The following is a 24,554-nucleotide window of genomic DNA, read 5'->3' as shown; positions in this document are numbered from 1 at the left end:
TTAAACAACAAGATCAAAATTATGCACTGTTCAAGCATTCATTCAGAAAACAAAAAGTAATGTCACCACATCAATATAATTAAACTAAATTTAAGGATAATTTCAAAATTCATGTACTTCTTGTTCTTTTGAATTAGAAATATTTTTCATTTAAGAGAGGTGAAGGATTCATGGAATTATTTATAGCCTTAAGACATAGTTACTAAATACTATTGGTGACATAATAAGCATAAAAACCGAAAAACAGAAAAATAAGAACAAGGAATGAATCCACCTTAGTGATGGTGGCGCTTTCTTCTTGAAGAACCAATGATGTCCTTGAGTTCTTCTATGTCTCTTCCTTGCCTTTGTTGCTCCTCCCTTATTGCTCTTTGATCTTCTCTAATTTCATGGAGAATGATGGAGTGCTCTTGATGTTCCACCCTTAATTGATCCATATTGTAACTCAAATCTTCAAGAGAAGTGTTGAGTTGTTCCCAATAGTTGTTGGGAGGAAAGTGCATCCCTTGAGGCATCTCCGGGATTTCTTGGTGATGAGCTTCCTCATGCGTCTCTTGGGTTCTATGAGTGGGCTCTCTTGTTTGCTCCATCCTTTTCTTAGTGATGGGCTTGTCCTCCTCAATGGGGATGTCTCCTTCTATGATGACTCCAGCTGAGTAACATAAATGGCAAATAAGATGAGGAAAAGCTAGCCTTGCCAAGGTAGAGGGCTTTTTGGCTATTTTGTAGAATTCAAGGGAGATGACTTCATGAACTTCTACTTCCTCTCCATTCATGATGCTATGAATCATGATGGCCCGATCCACAGTAACTTCAGATCAGTTGCTAGTTGGGATGATGGAGCGTTGGATGAACTCCAACCATCCTCTAGCCACAGGCTTGAGGTCCAGTCTTCTTAATTGAATCGGCTTGCCTTTGGAGTCTCTTTTCCATTGAGCTCCTTCAACACATATGTCCATAAGGACTTGGTCCAACCTTTGATCAAAGTTGACCCTTCTTGTGTAGGGGTGTGCATCTTCTTGCATCATGGGCAAGTTAAATGCCAACCTCACATTTTCCGGACTAAAATCTATGTATTTCCCCCGAACCATTGTAAGATAGTTCTTTGGATTCGGGTTCATACTTTGATCATGGTTCCTAATGATCCATGCATTGGCATAGAACTCTTGAACCATCAAGATTTCGACTTGTAGAATGGGGTTGGTCAGAACTTCCCAACTTCTTCTTTGAATCTCATGTCGGATCTCTGAAAACTCATTTTTCTTGAGCTTGAAAGGGACCTCAGAGATCACCTTCTTCTTAGCCACAATCATAGAAGTGGTCTTGATGGGATTTGGAGATGAACCTTTCCATCTCCCATGACTCGGAGGTGGAAGCTTTTATCTTCCCTTTCCCTTTTTTAGAAGTTTCTCCGGTCTTAGGTGCCATCAATGGTAATGGAAAAACAAAAAGCTTATGCTTTTACCACACCAAATTTAGAATATTGCTCGCCCTCGAGCAAGAGAAGAAAGAAAAGAAGAACAAGAAGAGAAAATATGGAGGAGAGTGGAGAAAGGTGTATTCGGCCAAGGTATAGGAGAGGGAGTTGTGTTGTGTGAAAATTAAGGAGAATAGAGGGGTTTATATAGTGAGGGGAGAGGGAGTATGTTCGGCTATTTAGGGTGGTATTGGGTGGGAAAAAAATTTGAATTTTGAAGGTAGGTGGGGTTTATGGGAAAGAGTGGATGGATGTGAGTGGTGAAGGGGGTAATTGGGAAGAGAAATTGAGGTGATTGGTGAATGGTTTTGGGGAAGAGTGTTTATTGGAAAGAGAGGATGAATGTTGAGAAGAGGAGAGAATATGGTAGGTGGGAATCCTGTGGGGTCCACAGATCCTGAGATGATCCTGTAGGGTCCACAGATCCTGAGGTGTCAAGGATTTACATCCCTGCACCAATTAGGCATGTACAATGCCTTTGCATGCAATTTTGGCGTTTAAACGCCGAGGTGATGCATGTTCTGGGCGTTCAACGCCCAGCTGCAGCATGTTTCTGGCGTTGAACGCCAGTTCCATGCTTGTTTCTGGCATTCAGCGCCAGCTCTTCTCAGGGTATATTCCTGGCGTTTAAACGCCAAGATGCTGCTTGTTTCTGGCATTCAACGCCAGATCCATGCTCTGTTCTGGCGTTAAACACCAGTAAGCCCTTCCTCCAGAGTGTGCTTTTTCTTCTGTTGTTTTTTATTCTATTTTTTATTTTAGTATTTATTTTGTGACTCCACATGATCATGAACCTAATAAAACACAAAAGAACAATAAAATAAAAAATAAAATTAGAGAAATAAAAATTGGGTTGCCTCCCAATAAGCCCTTCTTTAATGTCAATAGCTTGATAGTGGGCTCTCATGGAGCCACACAGGTGATCAGGTCAATGTTGTAGACTCCCAACACCAAACATAGAGTTTGGATGTGGGGATTCAAAGTTTGGTTGTGGGGGCTTTGTTTGACTCTGTACTAAGAGAAGCTTTTCATGCTTCCTCTCCATTGTTAAAGAAGAAGATCCTTGAGCCTTAAACACAAGGTAGTCCTCATTCAATTGAAGGACTAATTCTCCTCTGTTAACATCTATCACAGCTCCTGCTGTGGCTAGGAAAGGTCTTCCAAGGATGATGCATTCATCCACCTCCTTCCTAGTGTCTAAGATTATGAAATCAGCAGGGATGTAAAGGCCTTCAACCTTTACCAACACATCCTCTACCAATCCATAAGCTTGTCTTACTGACTTGTCTGCCAATTGTAATGAAAATATGGCAGGCTGTACCTCAATGATCCCCAGCTTCTCCATTACAGAGAGTGGCATAAGATTTATGCTTGACCCCAGGTTACACAGAGCCTTTTCAAAGGTCATAGTGCCTATAGTACAGGGTATTAAGAATTTGCCAGGATCTTGTCTCTTTTGAGGTAAGGTTTGCTGAACCCATGTATCTAGTTCACTGATGAGCAAGGGAGGTTCACCTTCCCAAGTCTCATTACCAAATAACTTGGCATTCAGTTTCATGATAGCTCCTAGATATTGAGCAACTTACTCTCCAGTTACATCTTCATCCTCTTCAGAGGAAGAATAGTCTTCAGAGCTCATGAATGGCAGAAAGAGGTTTAATGGAATCTCTATGGTCTCTATATGGGCCTCAGATTCCCGTGGATCCACAATAGGGAACTCCTTCTTGCTTGAGAGACGTCCCATGAGGTCTTCCTCATTGGGATTCACATCCTCTCCTTCCTCTCTAGGTTCGGCCATATTGATTATATCAATGGCCTTGCACTCTCTTTTTGGATTTTCTTCAGTATTGCTTGGGAGAGTACTAGGAGGGGTTTCAGTGATTTTCTTACTCAGCTGGCCCACTTGTGCCTCCAGATTTCTGATGGAGGACCTTGTTTCATTCATGAAACTTAAAGTGGCCTTAGATAGATCAGAGACTAAATTTGCTAAGTTAGAGGTATTCTGTTCATAATTCTCTGTCTGTTGTTGAGAAGATGATGGATAAGGCTTGATATTGCTGAGCCTATTTCTTCCACCATTATTAAAGCCTTGTTGAGGCTTTTGTTGATCCTTCCATGAGAAATTTGGATGATTTCTCCATGATGAATTATAGGTGTTTCCATAAGGTTCACCCATTGGTGCACGAAATTGTGATCACTACTTTGTCCATATTCAAATAATCCCCGGTAATGGCTCCAAAGACTTGGTGCTCAATACCATGGCATAAACACAACTTCGCACAACTAACCAGCAAGTGCACTGGGTCGTCCAAGTAATACCTTACGTGAGTAAGGGTCGATCCCACGGAGATTGTTGCTATGAAGCAAGCTATGGTCATCTTGTAAATCTTAGTCAGGCAGACTCAAATGTATGATGGTGATGAACGAAAATAACATAAAAGATAAAGATAGAGATACTTATGTAATTCATTGGTAGGAACTTCAGATAAGCGCATGAAGATGCCTTCCCTTCCGTCTCTCTGCTTTCCTACTGTCTTCATCCAATCCTTCTTACTCCTTTCCATGGCAAGCTCGTGTAGGGTTTCACCATTGTCAGTGGCTACCTCCCATCCTCTCAGTGAAAGCGATTGGCATATGCCCTGTCACGGCATAGCGAAATTTAGCTGTCGGTTCTCGGTCAGGCCGGAATAATATCCATTGATCCTTTTGCGTCTGTCACTAACGCCCCGCCTGCTAGGAGTTTGAAGCACGTCACAGTCATTCAATCATTGAATCCTACTCAGAATACCACAGACAAGGTTAGACCTTCCGGATTCTCTTGAATGCCGCCATCAGGTCCTGCCTATACCACGAAGACTCTGATCTCACGGAATGGTTGGCTCGTTTGTCAGGCGAGCACTCGGTTGTCAGGCGATCAACCATGCATCGTGCAATCAGGAATCCAAGAGATATTCACTAGAGCCTTGATTGCTTGTAGAACAAGAATGGTTGTCAGTCACCTTGTTCATAGGTGAGAATGATGATGAGTGTCACGGATCATCACATTCATCAAGTTGAAGAACAAGTGATATCTTGGACAAAGAACAAGCGGAATTGAATAGAAGAACAATAGTAATTGCATTAATACTCGAGGTACAGCAGAGCTCCACACCTTAATCTATGGTGTGTAGAAACTCCACCGTTGAAAATACATAAGAACAAAGTCTAGGCATGGCCGAATGGCCAGCCTCCCAAAGAGGGTTCAATCATCAAAACATGATCAAAAGATCCATTATACAATAGTAAAAGGTCCTATTTATAGAAAACTAGTAGCCTAGGGTGTACAGAGATGAGTAAATGACATAAAAATCCACTTCCGGGCCCACTTGGTGTGTGCTTGGGCTGAGCAATGAAGCATTTTCGTGTAGAGACTCTCCTTGGAGTTAAACGCCGGCTTTTATGCCATTTTGGGCGTTTAACTCCCATTTAGGTGCCAGTTCCGGCGTTTAACGCTGGAATTTCTTGAGGTGACTTTGAACGCCGGTTTGGGCCATCAAATCTTGGGCAAAGTATGGACTATCATATATTGCTGGAAAGCCCAGGATGTCTACTTTCCAACGCCGTTGAGAGCGCGCCAATTGGGCTTCTGTAGCTCCAGAAAATCCACTTCGAGTGCAGGGAGGTCAGAATCCAACAGCATCTGCAGTCCTTTTTAGTCTCTGGATCAGATTTTTGCTCAGATCCCTCAATTTCAGCCAGAAAATACCTGAAATCACAGAAAAACACACAAACTCATAGTAAAGTCCAGAAAAGTGAATTTTAATTAAAAACTAATAAAAGTATACTAAAAACTAACTAAAAGATACTAAAAACATACTAAAAATAATGCCAAAAAGCGTACAAATTATCCGCTCATCACCCATATAATTTATCTCTGCCATTGCAGGGTTTTCAGGATCATAAGCTTCTTCTTTAGAAGATGCCTCTTTAGTGCTGTTGGATGCATTTTGCCATCCATTCAAACTTTGAGAAATCATGTTGACTTGATGAGTCAACATTTTGTTCTGAGCCAATATGGCATTCAGAGCATCAATTTCAAGAACTCCCTTCCTTTGAGGCGTCCCATTATTCACAAAATTCCTCTCAGAAGTGTACATGAACTGGTTATTTGCAACCATGTCAATAAGTTCTTGAGCTTCTGCAGGCATTTTCTTTAGGTGAATGGATCCACCTGCAGAATGGTCCAATGACATCTTAGAGAACTCAGATAGACCTTAATAGAATATATCTATCATGGTCCATTCTGAAAACATGTCAGAAGGACATCTTTTGGTCATCTGTTTGTATCTTTCCCAAGCTTCATAGAGGGATTCACCATCTTTTTGTTTGAAGGTCTGAACATCCACTCTAAGCTTGCTCAGCTTTTGAGAAGGAAAGAACTTAGCTAAGAAGGTCGTGACCAGCTTATCCCAGGAGTCCAGGCTATCTTTAGGTTGAGAGTCCAACCATGTTCTAGCTCTGTCTCTTACAGCAAAAGGGAAAAGCATGAGCCTGTAAACTTCAGGATCTACTCCATTAGTCTTAACAGTCTCACAGATCTGCAAGAACTCAGTTAAGAACTGGTAAGGATCTTCTAATGGAAGTCCATGAAACTTGCAATTCTGTTGCATTAGAGCAACTAATTGAGGTTTCAGCTCAAAATTGTTTGCTCCTATGGTAGGAATTGAGATACTTCTTCCATCAAACTTGGACGTAGGTGTGGTATAATCACCAAGCATCCTTCTTGCATTATTGTTGTTAGGTTCGGCTGCCATCTCCTTTTCTTGTTCGAAAATTTCAGCAAGGTTGTCTCTGGATTGTTGTAATTTAGCTTTTCTTAGTTTCCTCTTCAGAGTCCTTTCAGGTTCTGGATCAGCTTCAACAAGAATGCCTTTTTCCTTGTTCATGCTCATATGAAAGAGAAGAGAACAGAAAAAGAAGAGGAATCCTCTATGTCACAGTAAAGAGGTTCCTTATTATTAGTAGAAGAAGAAGGGAATAAAGAAAGGAGAATCCAAACACAAGGGTAAGGATAGGGGCAGTGATTTGAGATGAAGAGAGGTGTTAGTAAATGAATAAATAAATAGGAAAAGATGAGAGAGGGAGAAATTTTCGAAATTAAATTTTGAAAAGGAGTTAAATGATTTTCAAAAATAAAGATAAGAAATGAAATTAAAATTAAAATTTAAAACAATTAATTAAATAAAAAAAGAATTTTTTTGAAAAAGAGGGAAGTATTTTCAAAAATTAGAGAGAGAAAAGTTGTTAGGTGGTTTTGAAAAAGATAAGAAACAAACAAAAAGTCAAATAGTTAGTTGAAAAAGATTTGAAAATCAAATTTGAAAAGATAAGAAGATAAGAAGTTAGAAAAGATATTTTAAAATCAAATTTTTGAAAAAGATAAAATTTTGAAAAAGATATGATATAAAAGATAAGATAAGATAGATTTAATTTTTAAAATTAAAATTAATTACTTGACTAACAAGAAACTAAAAGATATGATTCTAGAATTTAAAGATTGAACCTTTCTTAACAAGAAAGTAACAAACTTCAAATTTTTTAATCAATCACATTAACTGTTTAGCATAATTTTCGAAAATAAAGATAAAATTAAGAAAAAGATTTTTGAAAACTATTTTTAAATTTTCGAAAATCATAAGATAAAAATGAAAAAGATTTGATTTTTGAAAAAGTTTTGAAAAGATAGGATTTTTAAAATTGAAAATTTGACTTGACTTATAAGAAATAGCTATGTTTTAAAATTTTTTTGAATAAGTCAACTCAAATTTTCGAAAATTAGGAGTAAAATAAGGAAAAGATAATTTTTTGATTTTTGAATTTTTAATGAAGAGAGAGAAAAACACAAACATGACCCAAAACATGAAAATTTTGGATCAAAACATATGATGCATGCATGAACACTATGAATGTTAAGATGGACACCAAGAACATTTTGAAGATCATGATGAATATCAAGAACATATTTTTGAAAAATTTTTGATGCAAAGAAAACATGCAAGATACCAAACTTAGAAATCTTTCATGTTTAGACACTATGAATGCAAAAAATGCACATGAAAAACAATAAAAGACACAAAACAAGAAAACATCAAGATTAAACAAGAAGACTTACCAAGAACAACTTGAAGATCATGAAGAACACTATGAATGCATGAATTTTCGAAAATTGCAAGAACAAGATGAATATGCAATTGACACCAAACTTAAAACATGACACAAGATTCAAACAAGAAACACAAAAATATTTTTGATTTTTCATAATTTTATTATTTTTTTGGATTTTATTTTATTTTTTTCGAAAACATATAGGAAAAAGGAAGTAATGAATTCAAAGTCCTTAATCAAAATTCCAGGAATCATACCAGGTTAGCCTAAAGCTTGATGGCCAGTCAAGCTTCAACATACCGTTTTGAAACTCTAGAATTCATTCTTAAAAACTCTGAAGGATTTTTCGAAAATAGAGGGAGAATTTTGAAAAATATTTTTGAAAACTTTTTAAAAAGAAAATAAAAAAAGAAAATTACCTAATCTGAGCGACAAGATAAACCATCAGTTGTCCATATTCGAACAATCCCCGGCAATGGCGCCAAAAGCTTGGTGCACGAAATTGTGATCATCAACAATGGCGCCAAAAAAACTTGGTAGCGCTCTCAACGTGAATCACACTTAGTCACAACTCCGCACAACTAACCAGCAAGTGCACTGGGTCGTCCAAGTAATACCTTACGTGAGTAAGGGTCGATCCCACGGAGATTGTTGGTATGAAGCAAGCTATGGTCATCTTGTAAATCTCAGTTAGGCGGATAATAAATGTTATGGAGTTTTCAAATAGTAAATAAAGCAGAAAGTAAAGATAGAGTTACTCATGTAATTCAATGGTGGGAATTTCAGATAAGTGAATGGAGATGCTTGTCCTTGTTGGATCTCTGCTTTCCTACTGCCTTCCTTCAATCTTCTTATTCCTTTCCATGGCAAGCTGTATGTAGGGCATCACCGTTGTCAATGGCTACATCCCATCCTCTCAGTGAAAAAGGTCCAAATGCTCTGTCACGGCACGGCTAATCATCTGTCAGTTCTTGATCATGTTGGAATAGAATCCCTTGATTCTTTTGCGTTTGTCATCACGCCCAACAATCGCGAGTTTGAAGCTCATCACAGTCATTCAATCCCTGAATCCTACTCGGAATACCACAGACAAGGTTTAGACTTTCCGAATTCTCATGAATGCCGCCATTAATCTAGCTTATACCACGAAGATTCTAATTAAGGAATCCAAGAGATATGCGCCCGGTCTAAAGTAGAACAAAAGTGGTTGTCAGTCACGCGTTCATAGGTGAGAATGATGACGAGTGTCACGGATCATCACATTCATCATGTTAAAGTGCAATGAATATCTTAGAATAGGAATAGCTGAATTGAATAGAAAATAGTAGTAATTGCATTAAAACTTGAGGTACAACAGAGCTCCACACCCTTAATCTATGGTGTGTAGAAACTCCACCGTTGAAAATACATAAGTGATGAAGGTTCAGGCATGGCCGAATGGCCAGCCCCCAAACATGATCAGAAGACCGAATGGTCAAAAGACCTTACAATCAAAGACACTGAATACAATAGTAAAAAGTCCTATTTATCCTAGACTAGCTACTAGGGTTTACAGAAGTAAGTAATTGATGCAGAAATCCACTTCTGAGGCCCACTTGGTGTGTGCTTGGGCTGAGCTTGAGCTTTACACGTGCAGAGGCTTCTTTTGGAGTTGAACGCCAAGTTGTAACATGTTTTTGGCGTTCAACTCTGGTTCGTGACGTGTTTCTGGCGTTTGACATCAGAATGTAGCATGAAACTGGCGTTGAGCGCCAGTTTACGTCGTCTAATCACGAATAAAGTATGGACTATTATATAATGCTGGAAAGCTCTGGATGTCTACTTTCCAACGCTATTGAAAGCGCGTCAATTAGAGTTCTATAGCTCCAGAAAATCTATTTCGAGTGCAGGGAGGTCAGAATCCAACAGCATCAGCAGTCCTTTGTCAGCCTTTTATCAGAGTTTTGCTCAGGTCCCTCAATTTCAGCCAGAAATTACCTGAAATCATAGAAAAACACACAAACTTATAGTAAAGTCCAGAAATGTGAATTTAGCATAAAAACTAATGAAAACATCCCTAAAAGTAGCTGGATCCTACTAAAAACTACCTAAAAATAATGCCAAAAAGCATATAAATTATCCGCTTATCAGCTCTCTTAGGGTTTCAATTAGGTTTTGTAGAATTTTATACTTGAAGTTCTGAATTTTGGATTCTAGTAATTTATTTTGTAAGTATTTCTTTAATTGTATCTTTTAATTACAATACTTGTTCTACACTTTCTTCTATTTTACTTTCTTTTATCAATATATGCTTGGTTTTGCAATTTTGATGTTCTTGTTAATGAATTTGATATTGATGCTTACTTTATGTTTTTTTGAGTTGCCTTTATTGATTTTGATCATTTATGGTTCATAGCTTTCATTAATTTACCAATTTCCCCATGTTTTATGTTTATGCCCTCTATGTGTTTGATGAAATGCCAATTGTAGTTATAAGGTAATTTCCACCGCTTGGCTTGGGGGAAATGAGTATATGGGTTACTAGAGCCATAATGTCCAACATTTAGTGATAATTCTTGGGTTGTTAGTTGTTATTGTTTCCACTAACGCTAGCTTTTTACTAAAGTAATTAGTAAGTTAGCTAGGATTTGTGGATTGATAACAATTATGCTCACTTAGTTTATCCTTCGATGTTAAGGGTTGACTTAATGAGATTAATCCATCATAATTATCATAGTTATGGTTATGGCAAGGAAGGGATTCCATAACTCATCCCAAGTCAAGGTTTCATTTATGTTTTGAATCACCTTTTTCATCACTTTATAGCTTTACTTGTTTATATTACACGCATAGTTCTTTTATTCCTTTATTACTTTATTAATTACAATTTTGTCTAATTCTTTTATGTCCTTATTTCTTGCTTTCAATCATTGAAAACCCCTTTGCTTTCTCACAACCGAAATTGTGCGCTCATTGGCATTAGTTCCTAGGGAAGACGACCCGGGAGTTTAAATACTCTCGGTTAATTTGATTTGATTTGTGACATCTTTAGGATTTTAATTTGATATTGGTCAATTTTTGGGTTTGGAGCTAAACTTGCAATGTCAATCCTATTTTTAGTGCGAAAATCTAAACCTACACTTTTGGTCATTGTTAAAAAGTAATATTATCAATCCATACAATAGACAGAGCTCCTAACCTTAACAGTGGAGGTTTAGTTGCTCAGGATTCAGAGAGAAAACTAAGATTCGTAAAAACTGTAAATTGTAGAATGAGGTCGAAGAGAAGATAAGAGCCAGATGGGTTGATTCTTTTCTCTTTTATATCTAATCCTAATTAATGTAAAATATATTTCCGAAAACTAAATAATATCTTTTCCTAATTATCAAAATAATAAAAGTTTAAATCAAAACTTAATAATTGATCTGTGCAGGCCTTTGGACGAGATTGAGGACCACCAATTGCACTAGGGTTGGTGCCAAACTTGGAAGAATCCAAGTTTATCGTGGACTAGGCAGAGGGTTCTTCCTTGGAATTGTTGGTTGTGGCGCCAAACTTGGAAGGATCCATGTTTGGCATGAAGGTTGTGCGTGTATGCCTTCTTTGGCTCTTTATGCTGGCGCCAAACTTGACAATGATCAAGTTTGGCGTGGAGCCTCATGCATGCATTCTCCTTGGGGATTCTTGGTGGCCCCAAACTTGGTGAATCCAAGTTTGGCGTGGAGGTGGCCGAGTGCTCTTCTTGGGATAATGGAGTTGGCACCAAACTTGGAAGAATCCAAGTTTAGCATGGAGGTGGCAGCAAGCTCTCTGCATTCTCCGTCCTTAACTCCAACTCTGTGAAATTCGTCCTGAAATAAACAGAATTATACACAGCTCAAAGTAGCATTTATAGTGTCTAAAATATATTAAATCTTGATTAAACCTAACAATTAAATGAAAATTCACTAGGAAAAGACAGAGAAGATGCTCACGCATCACAACACCAAACTTGAATTATTGTTTGTCCTCAAGCAACCAAAATCAGTATATGATTAAGATGTGAATTTGCATGAGAGGTGAGAGTTCAGTTATGTTCATGTCTCTTTTTGAAGTGGGGTTTATCTATTGTAATTCTGAACAGTTTTGGCATCTCACTCTCCTTTGAATCAGAGGAATGTCATTGTCATTTAGAATTAGAATTCGGGTCATATTTTGAATTCTCTGATCTTTATACTTCAGTTTAATCCTTGAACATAGCAGATATCCTTTAATTTTCAAGTAATTGGTGCTTTGGACCTTGAGCCTAGCCGTGACTTTAAATGTTCTATCTCAAGGGTTGATTGACACGAGAACACCACAAGCACTTAACTGGGGAACTCTCTTGAAGTTCTGATTTTTCTTTAAGCTACTCCTAGACAGTTGTGCTCAAAGCCTTTGGCATACTCTGCTAAATGTATTTGGTCTCGAATCTAAATATTCTGTCTTAAGGATTGCTTGACACAAGAAAACCACAAGAATATGACTTGAAAAACAACTCTTTGAGCTTTTAATCATGTTTGACCTCCCTAGTCTTTGATGCTCAGAGCCTTGGACCTTGCTTTTTATTATTTTCTATGCTGTTTCTCTTTGCTTTAAGGATTAACTTTCACTAATTTCAGAAAATTCATAATAGTTCTCTAAACTCTTGTTCCTTATACTTCAACATCCCTTGATTCAAATTCAAACATGCACGGTTCATGTCATTGATGAGCGGATAATTTATATGCTTTTTGGCATTGTTTTTAGGTAGCTTTTAATAGGTTTTAGTTACTTTTTAGTATATTATTATTAGTTTTTATGCAAAAATCACATTTCTGGACTTTACTATGAGTTTGTGTGTTTTTTTGTGATTTCAGGTATTTTCTGGCTGAAATTGAGGGACCTGAGCAAAAATCTGATTCAGAGGCTAAAAAAATGACTGCTGATGCTGTTGGATTCTGACCTCCCTGCACTCGAAGTAGATTATCTGGAGCTACAGAAGCCCCATTGGCGTGCTCTCAATTGCGTTGGAAAGTAGACATCTTGGGCTTTCCAGAAATGTATAATAGTCCATACTTTGCTCGAGATTTGATGGCCGAAACTAGCATCCAAACTCCGGTCAAAGACCCTTTTCTGGCGTAAAATGTCAGAACTGGCACCTAAACTGGAGTTAAACGCCCAAACTGGCACCAAAGCTGGAGTTTAACTCCAAGAATGGCCTATGCATGTGAAAGCTTCAATGCTCAGCCCAAGCACACACCAAGTGGGCCCTGGAAGTGGATTTCTGCACTATCTGCACTTAATTACTCAATCTCTGTAAACCTAGGTTACTAGTCTAGTATAAAAACTACTTTTAGAGATTCATTTTGTACCTCATGACATTTTACATCTGAATTTGTATCTTCTACGGCATGAGTCTCTAAACCCCATGGCTGGGGGTGAGGAGCTCTACTGTGTCTCGATGGGTTAATGCTATTATTTCTGTTTTCTATTCAATCATGCTTGTTTCTATTCTAAGATATTCATTTGCACTTCAACATGATGAATGTGATGATCCGTGACACTCATCACCATTCTCAACTTATGAACGCGTGCCTGACAACCACTTCCGTTCTACCTTAGATTGAGCGTGTATCTCTTGGGTTCCTGGTTCACGAGTTTGATTGCGTCTCCTGACAACAGAGTGTTCAAATTCATGAAACCAGAGTCTCCGTGGTATAAGGTTGAATCAATTGGCAGCACTCTTGAGATTCGGAAAGTCTAAACCTTGTCTGTGGTATTCCAAGTAGGATCTGTGAAGAGGTGACTGTGATGAGCTTCAAACTCACAAATGTTGGGCGCAGTGACAGTGTGCAAAAGGATCAATGGATCCTATTCCAGTACGAGTGAGAACCGACAGATGATTAGCCCTACAAAACCCGTAGTTGGACCATTTTCACTGAGAGGACGGATGGTAGCCATTGACAATGGTGATCCACCAACATACAACTTACCATGGAAGGAGCCTTGCGTGCGTGAAGAAGACAACAGTAGGAAAGCAGAGATTCAGAAGACAGAGCATCTCCAAAACCTCAACCTGTTCTCTATTACTGCATAACAAGTATTATTCATTTCATGTTCTTTTCCTTTATACAAACAAAACTCTTTTCATTATAATCTCCTGATTAAGGATTACAAGATAACCATAGATTGCTTCAAGCCGACAATCTCCATGGGATCGACCCTTACTCACGTAAGGTATTACTTGGACGATCCAGTGCACTTGCTGGTTAGTGGCACCGGAGTTGTGAGAAGTGTGAATCATAATTCCGTGCACCAAGTTTTTGGTGCCGTTGCCGGGGATTGTTCGAGTTTGGACAACTGACGGCTCATCTTGTTGCTTAGATTAGGAAGAATTTATCTTTTTGGTTTAGAGTCACTAACTTTGAGTCCTTTATTTTCTTTTCAAAAAAAAAATTTTGTTTCTTGTTTGAGTCTTGTGTCAATTTTATGTTTTAATTTTTCTTAAAAATTTTTCAAAAATATATACATTGTGTTCTATCTTGATCTTCAAGTTGTTTTTGTTTATTTTCCTTGTTTGATCTTTAGTTTTTCTTGTTTTGTGTCTTTCCTTATTTTTCTTGTGCATTTTCGAATTATTAGTGTCCAAAGTATAAAAATTTTTAAGTTTGGTGTCCTTTGTGTTTTTATTTCCCTAAAGATTTTCAAAAATTGTTCTTGGTGTTCATCTTAATCTTCAAAGTGTTCTTGGTGTTCATCTTGACATTCAAAGTTTTCTTGTTTGTTTTCTTTGTTTTGATCTAAAAATTCTATGTTTGGTGTCATTTTATTGTCTTTCTATTTCCTCATTAAATTCAAAAAGATCTTTTCTCTTTATTTTAATTGAATTTTCAAATTTTCCTTTAGAAAAAAGAGAGAGAAAAATTGTTTATTTGTAATTCACATCATCTCCCTTTCTCCATCATGGACCTAAGTGGAAATGAACAGTCCAGAAGGACTCTGGGGTCATATGCTAACCCCATTACTGCTTCATATGGAAGTAGTATCTGTATACCCTTCATCAGAGCTAGTAATTTTGAGTTAAATCCTCAGCTCATTATCATGGTGGAGTAAAATTGTCAGTATTTCGGTCTTCCACAGGAAGAACCTACTGAGTTTCTGGCACAGTTCTTACAAATTGCTGACACAGTACGTGATAAAGAAGTGAATAAAGATGTCTACAGATTATTGCTGTTTCCATTTGCTTTAAAAGACCAAGCTAAGAGATGGTTAAACAACCAACCCAAGGCCGACATAAGAACATGGAAACAGTTGTCAAACAAATTTTTGAATCAATATTTCCCTCCAAGAAGGATGACACAGCTAAGGCTGGACATCCAAGGCTTTAAACAATAGGATAATGAATCTCTTTATGATGCCTGGGAGAGGTATAGAGAGATGCTAAGGAAATGCCCCCTCTGAAACGTTTTCAGATTGGGTGCAGTTAGACATCTTCTGCTACGGGCTTACAGCAAAGGCCCAGATATCTCTAGACCACTCAGCTGGAGGATCTATACACATGAGAAAGACAATTGAGGAGGCTCAAGAGCTCATTGATACAGTTTCTAGAAATCAGCATCTGTACCTAAGTAGTGAGTCCTCCATGAAAGAAGAGGCTAAAGCAGTATCCACTAAACTTAGTCCTCCAGAACAAGTTGCTGAACTTAATCAGTAATTACTTGCTCTAACAAAATAGTTAGAAGAATTTAAAGAGATGCTACAAAACACTCAAAATGATAACAAGAATATGGAAGCACAATTGGATCAGACAAGACAACAATTATCTAAACAAATAACAGAAAAGTGTCAAGCTGTTCATCTGAGGAGTGAAAAGACATTGAACGCCTCAACTCAAGGCAGCAAGAAGCCAAGAAAGGAACAACTGACAGAGGATGATCAAGCCACTGCCCAAAATCCCTCTGAGGATAGTAAGAGCCCAAAGAGGAATGATTCTGGCATTCCAACGCCAGAAAAGGGTGTAAAATTGGCGTTAAACGCCCTGTGGATGGCCAATTCTGGTGTCCAAACGCCAGAAAAGGGTGAAAAATTGGCGTTAAACGCCCATCCAGCCCCCAATCTTAGCGTTCAAACGCCAATAAGGGGTCAGACACCTGCAAGTGCTGATAACAACCGGATAAACCATTATTTTATGATTTATATTGTGTTTAATTGAGTGGTTTTATCATGTCTTTACCCACTTATTCATATGATTAGCATGATATTACAATTCCTTCCCAAAGTTGTTCTATGGTTGAAAACTTGCTTCTTGAAGATCTTTTTATTGTGTATTTTAATTCTCCTTTATACCATTCGATGCTGTGATCCGTGTGTTAAGTGTTTCAGGCTTCATAGGGTAGGAATGGCTTAGAGAATGGAGAGGAAGCTTGCAAAAATAGAAGGAACACAAGAAACCAAGGAGATGACCAGCGAACACCGACGCGGATGCATGGCTCACGTGACCGCGTGAAATGGAGAAAATTACAGTGATGCGTTCGCGTGCCTGACGCGAACACGTGGATTGGAATCTGCACGAATGACACGAACGCGTAGACGACGCGTAGGCGTGGCAAGGAAAACGCTGAATGACGCGCACGCAAAAAAAAGAGATTTTATCATATATTTTTCTTTAATTACTGAAATTAAGTTTGTTGTCTCCTAATTATTTTTATTTTTTATTTATTTTTTTTATATAATTTTTGAAAATTTTCGGCATCATTTATTTAGTTGTTTTCTTTTATTTCTTTTACACAGGTTACCCCACTGGGAATTCTCTGCACTCTGATGTAGAGATTCCCATCCTTTCTTGTTTTCTGTTTGTTTATGCGCAGGAACAGAGAGAAAGAACATCTCTTAGACTTTGATCCTGAACCTGAAAGAACTTTGAGGCGACGTTTACAACAGGCAAGACTTTACAAGGCTGTAGAATCCACTATGAATCCTAACAATGATGATAATGCTAATGTGGCAAACCCAAATGGGAATGAACAACAAAGGAGATTACTTGGCTCTTTCTCCACTCCTACAACAGATCTGTATGGAAAGAGTATTGCGGTGCCTCCTATAGCTGCGAACAACTTTGAGTTGAAGCCACAACTAGTCACCCTAGTGCAATAAAACTACCAGTATCATGGTCTTCCCCATGAAGACCCAAATCAATTTATTTCCAATTTTCTGCAGATTTGTGATACTGTGAAGACAAAGGGAGTAAACCCAAAGGTGTACAAATTCATGCTCTTCCCGTTTGCTCTGAGGGATGGAGCAAAGCTATGGCTATTCTCAACCCAAGGAGAGTTTAGATACTTGGAACAAGGTGGTTACTGAGTTTTTCACTAAATTTTTCCCACCAAAGAAGCTGACTAAGCTTAGGGTGGAGGTTCAGACCTTCAGACAGAAAGAGGTAAAATTTTTCTGTATGAAGCTTAGGAGAGATACAAGCTACTGACTAGGCAATGCCTTTCGGACATATTCTCCAAATGGACTCAACTAGACATCTTTTATGAAGGTTTGGGTGAAATGTCCAAGATGTGCTTAGACAATTCTGTAGGAGGTTCATTGCACAAGAAGAAGACACCGGAGGAGACTATTGAGCTAATTGAATTGGTTGCTAGCAACCAATATTTATACTCATCTAATAGGAATCCTATAAACTCTAAGGCTCCTCAGAAGAAGGGTGTCATGGAAGTAGAAGCTCTTAATGCTATTCTTGCTCAGAACAAGCTTATGTCTCAGCAAATAAGTCTACTTACTCAACACATGGGTGGCATGCAAGTCTCAGCTATCAACACCCAGAATCCACCTCAAGAGGTCTCCTATGACATGGCAGGAAATTTAGTGCAAAATGATAATTATGATTATGCTCAATCCTCTTTCGAACAAGTCAATTACATGGGGAGTGATTCTAGAAATTCCAATAATGACCCCTATTCCCAGACATACAATCAAGGCTGGAGAAATTACCCAAATTTTAGGTGGAGAGACCAACCTCAGAGACCTCAGAATTTCAACAATAATTCTCAGGGTGGCTTCCAATAGAACAATTACAATAACCACCAATCTCGGCCTCAGCAGGCTAACTCTAAATCCAAGGAAGATTCTAACTGGGAGATGATGAGGAGTTTTATGCAGAAAACCATAGCCTCCATTAGAAACTTGGAAGTGCAAATGGGCCAGCTGAGCAAGCAAATACCTAAGAGGTCTGCAAGTACATTTCCAGGTGATACAGTGGTGAACCCAAGAGAAGACTGCAAGGTTATTCAATTGAGAAGTGGTAAAACAGCTGGCTTTGAGACAAGGGCCAATGAAGAACTAGTTGAAAAGAAAGCTCTAGAGGAGAAAAAGGAAGAAGTAGAGCACACCCTTCCAAAGCATGCAGACAACCCATTCCCTGACTCTCTAGACACGTATCCTACATTTCCAAAGGCTCCTGTATACAAGCCAAAAATGCCATATCCTCAGAGACTTCAGAAGGCTTCCAAAGAAAAGTAATTCTCTAAATTTTTAGTTGTCTTCAATAAGCTACAGATCAACATTCCCTTTGCAGAGGCTCTTGAGTAAATGCCTCTCTTTGCTAAATTTATGAAAGAACTGTTGACCCAAAAGAGGATTGGAATGAACAAGAAACAGTGGTGTTAACCAAGGAATGCAGTGCCATTATTCAACACAACCTTCCTGAGAAGATTCCAGACCTAGGAAGCTTTGTAATTCCTTGCACCATTGGAGATGTCACCATTCATAGTGCTTTATGTGACCTTGGAGCTAGCGTCAATCTAATGCGACTTCCAATAATGAAAAAGCTTCAAATTGATGAGGTAAAATCCACTCGTATTTCTCTTCAACTTGCTGATCTTTCTATTAAATTACCTGTAGGTGTTGTTGAGGATTTACTTGTTAAAGTAGGACCATTCATCTTTCCTGTTGATTTTGTTATATTAGACATGGAAGAGGAGGTAAAATCCTCTATTATACTTGGTAGACCCTTTTTAGCTACAGGTAGAGCTTTGATTGATGCACAAAATGGTGAATTGACCCTGAGGGTCAAAGAAGAACAGGTGGTCCTTCATGTTTTTGAAGCTCTCAAGCACCCTAATGATTCTGAAGGGTGTATAAAAATAGATGTTATTGAACCACTTGTTCAAGAGGTACTAAAGGCTGAGGTGCTTGATGACATTCTGGATCCTATCTCTGAGTATGAATTAGTTGAAGTTGATAATTCACCACCCCAGAAGGCTATGGTTCACACGCCTAAAGCAAAGGAGGAAGCCCCCAAGCTTGAGCTCAAATCCTTACCTCCTTCTCTGAAATATGTGTTCTTGGGCGAGAATGACTCATATCCAGTGATTATTAGCTCTTCCCTGAAGCCTGAAGAGGAAGAGGCGCTTATTTTAGTTCTCAAGAGCCATAACACAACTCTTGGGTGGACCATTAGTGACTTGAAGGGGATTAGTGATAGGCAAAATTGTGACTCATACTTTTTACAGTTCGAACAATTCCTAGCAATGGCTCCAAAAACTTGGTGCACAATACTATGGTTCACACACATTCTTCACAACTTCGCACAACTAACCAGCAAGTGCATTGGGTTGTCCAAGTAATAAACCTTACGTGAGTAAGGGTCGATCGCACAGAGATTGTTGGTATGAAGCAAGCTATGGTCATCTTGTAAATCTCAATCAGGTGGATTCTAATGGTTATAATGGTTTTCGAATATAAAGATAAATAAAACATAAAATAAAGATAGAGAAACTAATGTAATTCATTGGTGGGAATTTCAGATAAGCGCATGAAGATACTGTGTTCCTTCTGAATCTCTGCTTTCCTACTGCTTTCATCCAATCATTCTTACTCCTTTCCATGGCAAGCTGTATGTTGGGGGATCACCGTTGTCAATGGCTACCATCCGTCCTCTCAGTAAAAATGGTCCAAGTGCGCTGCCACCGCACAGCTAATCATCTGTCGGTTCTCGATCATGTAGGAATAAGATTTACTATCCTTTTGCGTTGTCACCACGCCCTACAGTCACGAGTTTGAAGCTCGTCACACTCATTCAATTCTTGAATCCTACTCGGAATACCACAGACAAGGTTTAGACTTTCCGGATTCTCAAGAATGCTGTCAATGGATTCTAGCTTATACCACAAAGATTCTGATGATGGAATCCAAGAGATATTCATTCAAGCTTATTTTCATGTAGAACGAAAGTGGTTGCTGATGTGTGGAAAACGATCCAACACAAAACTCACCGGCAAATGTACCGGGTCGCATCAAGTAATAAAACTCACGGGAGTGAGGTCGATCCCACAGGGATTGAAGGATTGAGCAATTTTAGTTTAGTGGTTGATTTATGATGACAAGTCATCATATACCCATTTTTCAAGCTAATTTTACTTGTTTTGTTAGCATTTATGCACTTTCTTGTATCCTAAGTAAGTGATTTGGAGTGAAAATGCATAACTTCTTTAAATCAAGCAACCACCATGAAATTAATGTTAATCCATGAGGTTTGAGCTAATTTTAATTGAATTTTAATTGATTTATAAGCCTCTTGAATTTAGTGATACTTGGAGTGGTTGTTTTGGTTTATTGTAGGTGAAGAAAAGAAAAGAAAAGGAAAAGCGTGGCCTAAGAAGTGTAGCCCAAGGAAAGGAAAGTGTGGCAAAAGAGAGAAGAAGCGTGCCGCATGCAAAGGGGGAGGCAACATTGCCCTCCACAAGGGCAGACTGCCCTCTAGGAGGGCAACATAAAGGAACCAACCAAGGAAGGCAACTCTGCCCTGCCCACTACAAGGGCAGAGCACAAAATATGCCTTGGGACCAAGAGGAAGAGAACCTTGCCCTGCCCTTGTGGAGGGCAGTATCGGGCTCTCTAAGGAAGAAATTCAAGGGAAAAATGTCACTCATGCATGCCACAAGACTCGAACAAGGAACCATGAGGAAGCCAAGAACTAAGGTTGATTGCCGTGCCAAGAAGCCAAGAAAAAATGAGAAGCGTGTGCCCCGGCCGTGTTTCGAACACGGGACGTGAAGGAGGGAACATTGCCCTGCCCTCTGCGCGGGCAGGGCAGAATCTTGTGTGTGGCGCACCAAGAAGCAAATCTGGCGCACCATGGCACGTCCCTGGCAGCATCTGGCGCACCAACCTCAATCCTGGCAGCACCAAAATTTCCTGCCCTGCCCTCTGCGAGGGCAGGGCAGCATCCTATGCACCAAGCTCAATTCTGGCGCACCAATTTTTGATTCTGGCGCACCAATTCCTGATTCTGGCAGCACCAAGGAATTTCTGGCGCACCAACTTTTCCTGCCCTGCCCTTGGCGCGGGCAGGGCAGCATCTCACGCACCAAGGCCGCGCCCAGCTCGCACCACGCCGCACCACACGTCCGCACCATGCATCAATTTTCTGCCCTGCCCTCCACAAGGGCAGGGCAGCCTCCTGGGAGCAACTTCTCATGGGCCGAAAATTCAAATTAAAATCCCATTTTAATTCATTTCTTCACCAATTCAAAAGCCCATCCAAATCCAAAAATCCAAGAATAGAAAGTGTATAAATAGGAGTTAGTTTGATGTAATTAGGACCTTTTGCCTAGCTTTTGAATTTTGCACTTTTACTTTGAACTTTGAATTTTCACTTTTATTTTGAGCTTTTTGGGAACTTTACTGAGAATTCTAAGAATTGGGGAGGAGAATTGATCTCTCTTCTTCCTCATTCTTGCCTGAGCACTTCTAATCTTCTGTTTCTGAGTCTTGGGTGTGTGAAATTGAGGAAATTCTGTCTCAATTCCCATTCAAACTCTTTTCAATTTGTTTTCTGCATAATTCAATTTAATTTCTGTTCTTCTATTGCTTCTTCTTTAATTTTCTGTCAATTGCTTAGATAACTCGGATCTGGGAAGGAAATTGGGTTTTAGGCTCTGCTACCTAAGCCCTTGAGTCCTGAGATCAAAATTCACTTGGGTTCTTCTGTGAACCTCTGCTGCACCTTATTTCCTTTCTGTTTGAATGCTTATTGCTTCTGATTCAATTTTTGCTCTCTTAATTGTTGCCATCTACTTTCTCTTGGTTTAGATTCTGCAATCCCAGTCCTCAAACCCCTTTTACATTCAAGCAATTTATATTTCTTGCCATTTAAGTTACTGCAATTTACATTTCTTGCACTTTAAGTTTCAGTCATTTACTTTCTTGTTCTTTAAGATTTTGCAAGTTTACTTTTCTGCTTTATAATTTACTGAAATTTTCCCTTCCCCCTTTACATTTAATGTCATTTACTTCCTGTTAAACACAAATCACTCAACCAATACTTGATCCGCTTGACTAAATCAACCACTAAACTAAAATTGCTCAATCCTTCAATCCCTGTGGGATCGACCTCACTCATGTGAGTTATTATTACTTGATGCGACCCGGTACACTTGCCGGTGAGTTTTGTGTTGGATCGTTTTCCACACATCAAGTTTTTGGCGCCGTTGCCGGGGATTGAAATAGATTGACAATGATTAAGTGAAGTGGAGGTCTAGATTAAGCACTTTTTCTTTTCTGTTATTCTGATTCCTACTAACACGCTAACTGTTTGAATTTTTGCTTAAACTAACTAAAACCTCATTCTAGCAATAGATTGAAGTTTTATTGATTTTCTGGGTTTGTGTGTTTATTGTTGTGTGTTTGTATGTCAGGTATAGGAAGATCTTCCCCTATCCTCTCTGAAATTGATCAAAGAACTCTTCGGAGAATAAGAAGAGCCGAAAGAGGGAAGAACGTTGTTGGAGAAGAAGAATCTGAGGAGGAATTCCAAGAAATGGAAGGAGATACCAATCAACCAGGAGAAGGAGCCAACAATAATCAACAACAGAGAAGAGTCTTGGCTTCATACACATTTGCAAATGCTAGGCATTGTGGGAGTAGCATTCTTCCTCCCAATGTCAATGCAAACAATTTTGAACTCAAGCCACAACTCATCACTCTGGTTCAAAACAATTGTTCTTTTGGAGGAGGGCCTTTGGAGGATCCAAATCAACATTTGTCTACCTTCTTGAGAATCTGTGACACAGTGAAAACAAATGGTGTACCCCCTGATAGCTACAAGTTGCTGCTCTTCCCATTTTCTCTCAGAGACAAAGCCACTCAATGGCTAGAGACCTTTCCAAAAGAAAGCATCAACACTTGGGATGACTTGGTGAGCAAGTTTCTTGCCAAATTTTATCCCCCTCAAAGAATCCTAAGGTTGAAGACTGAGGTTCAAACGTTCACTCAATTGGAGGCTGAGAACTTATATGAAGCATGGGAAAGATATAAGGCTCTATTGAGGAAATGTCCACCAGAGATGTTCACTGAATGGGACAAGTTGCAGAACTTCTATGAGGGACTCACTCTTAAAGCTCAAGAAGCTCTTGATCACTCTGCAGGAGGCTCATTACAACTCATGAAGACCACAGAGGAAGCTCGAAACCTCATTGATATGGTGGCCAACAACCAATATTTCTTTGCTCATCAAAGACAACGTCAACCATCACAGAGAAGAGGAGTAATGGAGTTGGAAGGAGTTGATTCAATTCTAGCTCAGAACAAGATGATGCAGCAGCAGATTCAACAACAATTTGAGCAAATGGCCAAAAGGATTGATGGCTTGCAAGTTGCAGCAGTGAGCACCACAAGCCAACCACCAACCACTTGGGTGCAAAGTGAAGAAACTCAAGAGGAGCAACAGCAAGAGCAAGTCCAATACATGCACAACCAAAATCCGGGAACAAATGAAGTTTATGGAGATACTTACAATCCATCTTGGAAGAACCATCCCAACCTCAGATGGGGAGACAACCACAATCAAACCCAACAACCATGGCAAAGAAACACAAGTCAGAACAATTGGAAAATCACAAACCACAACCCCCAGCCAAACACTAACCAAAACTCATACAGAAAACCACAAAACAACTACCCAAATTCTAACCAATATCCACCCAATAACCACCCAACCAACCAAAACACTTATCTTCATCCATCAACACCCCAAAATCAACCCATCTCACTAGATTCACAGAGAATCACCAATCTAGAGCTGCTCATGGAGAAATTGATGAAGAACCAAGAATTGACAACAAAGAACCAAGAAGCCTCCATGAAGAACTTAGAGAGGCAGATTGGACAAATCTCCAAGAAGATTTCTGTTGAAAAACCATCAAGTTCACTACCTAGTGACACCATTCCCAACCCAAAGGAAGAATGCAAGGTCGTATAACTAAGAAGTGGAAAAGTATTAACAGATGGTAACCAAGGAGCAACCAAGCATAATGACACAGAGCCAACAAAGAATGATGAAGCCATCAACAAAGACATGATAAGCAAGAATGCTCCAGAAAAACTCACAGAGGAAGACAACAAATCACAGAATTTGAAGAAAGGAAAGAAGATCTTGGAGGAACCAGTTCCAAAACAACATCAAGTGGAGAAGAGCTCAACATCACCACTACCTTATCCACAGAGATTTCACAAAGAGACAAAGGATCAGCATTTCCACAAATTTCTTGAGACTTTCAAGAAGTTGGAAATCAACATACCTCTGGCTGAGGCATTGGAACAAATGCCTTTGTACGCCAAGTTTCTAAAGGAGCTCATCAACAAGAAAAGAGATTGGAATGAGAAGGAAACGGTGATGCTTAGTGAAGAATGCAGTGCACTCATTAAAAAGGGACTCCCTCCCAAGCTTGAAGACCCTGGAGGTTTCTTCTTACCATGCACTATTGGAAACCTATTCATTAACAAAGGGATGTGTGATCTAGGAGCAAGCATAAATCTAATCCCATATTCTCTAGTGAAAAAGCTTGGCATAGAGGAAGTGAAACCAACACAGATGTCCTTGGAGTTGGTGGACCAATCAGTGGTATATCCTAAAGGACTAATTGAGAACCTTTTAGTTAAGGTTGACAAG

General features: G+C 39.1%; 1 non-coding gene across 1 annotated transcript; it reads left to right on the top strand.

Moving 5' to 3' along the window:
- The first annotated feature begins 5,767 nt into the window (after positions 1-5,767).
- On the top strand, positions 5,768-5,871 carry LOC130938169 (small nucleolar RNA R71). The gene has a single exon (XR_009069344.1). It is a non-coding gene; the product is annotated as a small nucleolar RNA R71 (small nucleolar RNA).
- Positions 5,872-24,554: the final 18,683 nt, after the last annotated feature.

This window comes from Arachis stenosperma, chromosome 6, assembly GCF_014773155.1.
Source record: "Arachis stenosperma cultivar V10309 chromosome 6, arast.V10309.gnm1.PFL2, whole genome shotgun sequence".
Lineage (NCBI taxonomy): Eukaryota > Viridiplantae > Streptophyta > Magnoliopsida > Fabales > Fabaceae > Arachis > Arachis stenosperma.
The sequence above is the reverse complement of the archived record's forward strand: the minus strand, read 5'-3'. Positions and strand labels throughout refer to the sequence as shown.